Here is a 4,437-nt window from a genome sequence, read left to right as displayed (position 1 = left end):
TGAAGAGATGACATATGTTTAGGTTATGATAAGTCTCTTTCTACTAAGGAAATGAAGCAAGTTGATCTCGATGAAATGAAGAGGATGAGTTGATATCTATATGCAGACATACCTTGTCACAGATTGATGATATCTACACTAATGGACATATACAAGTTGCTGGTCTGGATAGTGTTGACAGATACTTATGGAGCAGATCATACATTGTGTATGACAGTTTTTGATGACTATCATGGTCTTGTTTAGATATTTGGTCTCTGTTATAAATATCATGTATATCATTTGATGTAAAGGTCATATCAAGACCCATGATGTAATAGTTTGTCTCTGTCTATTGTAGTCGTTTGATGAATCCCTTTTGGTCATATGATGTAATTTGTACCCCCACTATGCATGGGAAGGATGATGTAATATTTCAGTCTTATATAAACAATTGGTATCTGGTATATCCCCACTTGGTTGGGTGGATGAGTCAAGTTTATCCCCACATGGTTGGGAGAATGAATGTATGAGTCATTGGTGATAGGAAGGTCAAACTCACATAGTTGAGTTTTAGAGTCATGTTATTTTCTTGAAAATATTTGCAGACTTTGCATGTGCTCAAGGGGAGTATGGATGATACATTACGTCTCAGCATGAACAAAGGGGGAGTTCAATAAAATACTTCAACATATGCCTAGGGGGAGCATGATATGAAAGTCTTCTCCCCCTTTAGACTTGATGGTAAAGTTAATCTTGCTATACTGAGAACTGTCACCTTAATGAGTTGTCATTGTACATTACATCTGAACTGATTCCTTTGAGCTGCCCTACATCCCATGTATTCTATCACATCTGATATCTCTTCTGTAGATTCATCTAGTTATATATAAGTGAGTTGTTTTGCTACAAGTGGGGTGCCATAAAGTACAAAACATTCATCATAATGCTAACAATCTCCCCCTTTGGACTTGATGGCAACTTACTAAGATGACAGATCATAGTTCAGTCTCACAGAATGAAGAAAAAAAGAGATAAACGCAGGTTCCCCTTGATAAAGGTGCATATACGTATACACACACTTTAATGCAAGGAAAGGCGTGCACATTTGGTTTTGGTCTGTGGTATTTGGACCATGGTATTGTGATCCATGGTATTGGTCCAAGGTATCTTGTCCGACGTGTTGACCCCAGGTATTTGGTCCAAGGTATTGGCTCTAAGTGGTTTTGGACCATGGTATTAAGTAAGCCCTAAGACTATAAAAGGAGGAGAAGATAATTAGGCAAAGACATAGAAAAAGTCTTGAATATCTGATGAAGTGTGAGATCCAGTATGCAGGTTATGGGTTTATGATTCTTTTCTTGATCTAAGCCAAGGAGGAATCTCAGCGGATGATGGAGGACAAGATCTAATGATGGATTGGGATCTTATGGCTTGGAATGAATCAACTCTATGTGGTTTGATCATGCTTATTCTTGATATATATATTGACGCATGTAATGTTCTGTAAATACTATGATCTGGATATAACTCAAGTCTGGAATAGTTGCAAATTATGAATGAATATTTACAGATGTATACGCTCGTTGACTTTGATAAAAGTGTGTATATACGCAGGTACATCTAAGTAGAGTATACCATATAACTATGATGTTTGAAGTTACAGGTGGTTCTGGTTGTTGATGCAAAGGTCTGAGTTCTGGTGACTGTTTACTGGTGTCAGTATTCTGCATATTCAGATTGGTTGATTGTGATTAGCTTTAGGATTGATGGATGAGATCTAAAATGGATTAGGATCATAATGAATTATCTTCATGTGATCTAATAAATCTGGTTGCTAACACACATATTACCGTTTTATATGTTATGATATGGGTATGTCTGAAGTCGGGAAGTGCAGCGAAGTTATAAGTAAGTATTTGATGACATATACGCTAGTTCACTTTGGCGAAGTTGTGTACACACGTTGTTTCGACTCTTCCAAGTAGCGTATGCACTCTGATGCATGGTGTTTGATGATACAGTTGGCTCTGAATATTGTTGCAGAGTTTTGTTGACAGGGTTTCAGTGATTCCGTGTTGGGTGATTCAAAGATTGATGATGCAAGTGGTGATTAATTTTGCACTTCAATGTTATTGATGGGTCCAGTATGAAAATTGGATGAAATGTGGCCTTCAGATTATGATGTTATGTTCCAAGAGTATCTAGTCTGAAAATTTATGAAACATGGTCCTTGGAAGAAAAGAGAAGGTTGTAGCCTTTTGTAGGTCAACACCTACGTACTAGTACATAAGCTATTACAAGAGCTAAGGGGGTTGTAGCTCCCTTCCAGGAGAAGTTGGAGAACAAGAGAAGGTTGTAGCCTTCTGCAGGTAGAAGCCTGCGTACTGGTATAAGACTGCACCAGTACAGAAATATTGTAAAAATAAGTTTCTTATTAAAAGAAGATAGAGACAAATTGTAGCAGGTGGTTTTCACCCACATTGGGTTTCCACCTTACATCATGGTGTTCATGTGTGCTTCTTATGTGTGATGATCTGTTCTATTTTACTGCATCTGTTTACTGTTTGTATGGTTAATGAAGTTCTTATGCACTGATTAAAGATCAACATTTAATGGATTAACTGAATCATAATTTTACGGGATATACGCTAGTTTCATTAGACAAAGTTGTGTGTACACTTGGGTTCCCTTAACTGAAGTAGCATATATAAATCTAAGTATGGAAATGAAAAAGTTATTAAATTGCTAATACTGATTCACCCCCCCCCCCCCCCCCCCCTCTCAGTATTATTTCCAATAGTTACACAGTGATTGTTTTAACATCTCGAACTTTCATTTGACCATAGGATGTTGTTGCACCTTAGATAGAAAAGTCGTGGGTACTATTCCACACAACAACCATCAGTGGTTATGAATTGTTTATTTAGAAGCAATAGATCCAAGCGGTTGCAATCTTAACCCATGTATTTGAGAATCATTTGTATTTAGAAATAGGTTATAACTACTTCTATTTTATGATCAACATGAGAATCGTGAGATTCTCATGATTGATCTATTCCTAATATCAGGTATGTAATAATTATAAAAGAAACTCAATTTCTCATGTATAGGGATAGGATATAGAAAAGCACTATTACTCTAATCTTGTAACTTTTAATTATTTTTAATATTGAAGTTAGTACGGTGATGATGTTACTATTCCTCATCTGATTATTTAACTAATCTTGTGTTTATTCCTGCACCCCTACTAGGGAGGAAGGGCCCTCCTCTTTAGTAGGGACTACAGTGGTAGAAGTAGTTGTATATTATTGTTTCTTTTATTGTCGTATGGTTTTTTGTTGTCGTTGTATAAATTTTGAAATACATCCTCTTCAATTCCAAATTATATTATGTTGTTACACTAGTTTGATTAAACAAAATGATAATGACCAGCCGGTGTAGTCATTAGTTTATTGTGTAGCGCGCCCTTGCTCTAGTAATTTTGAAGTGTGATTTCATTTCTGTGGAGTTTTTTAATTCCTGCATGAATGATTTAATTTCTGCAATTGATTCAGCAAAATCCTTTACTGTTTCTTTCTAATTTTCATTCTTGGTTGTAGTATATTGGCACAAACAGTGCTAACTCCATTGAAACAACAAGACTACCTTGGGTTTAAAATTAAATGTTGCAGCCTTTGTCAATTAGGATTGATTAAAACAACACTACGTTTTGGTGTCGTTTCCGGGGATGGAAGTTGATGATACAATCAGCGAAATTTTTTGTTTGATGATAGAGTGTTCCTATTCCACTATCATTGGGCGGTAAAATGAAAGGTAAGAACCTGCGCATCACTCTAAGATACTTGGGTGGGATCACTGCCATGATCGCTAGGGAACTTAGGGTGTGGCATTTTTTTTTTGTTTTAACGTGTCTTCAACTCTTCATTTGTTGGATGGTAAGATGAGAGGTAAGAACCTTCACATCTCTCCAACATACCTGAGCGAGTTCACCACCATCGAAGACTGAGACACTTAGGGTGTGAATTAATACACATAGGGTCCATGTTTGCAACTGTAGGAATTATAGAAATACCAAAATTACCCCCCATTCTAATTAGTCACACAAAAAACGGGTCGTAAAAAGGAAAGGAAGAGTGTATATTTGGGAAGGAAAACATTTATCCAGGAACTAATCTCCAAGGAAAAAAAAGAAAAATCAAGCTCTTAAAAGGACGTAAGGAAAACAGGGCCACAAAAAGTTGTTACTCCCATAACAAGGATAGAAACCTATGATTCCTTTATCTCGGGGCCATACCATTCTAAAGCTAGTGAACATACTCCCAAGATTAAGCACTGAATTCAGGAACAATAAGGGGAAGCTAGTAGCTAGAACTTTAGGACTGAGGGAAAAGGGGAAATGGAAGGGGGACATCAAAAACCTGAGGCGGGAGAGCATTTATTGGTCTATCAATATCC

The sequence above is a fragment of the Pinus tabuliformis genome, chromosome 9 (genome assembly GCF_031772625.1).
Source record: "Pinus tabuliformis cultivar Carrire ecotype Pingquan chromosome 9, CPIR1, whole genome shotgun sequence".
Lineage (NCBI taxonomy): Eukaryota > Viridiplantae > Streptophyta > Pinopsida > Pinales > Pinaceae > Pinus > Pinus tabuliformis.
Note: the sequence above shows the minus strand (reverse complement) of the source record.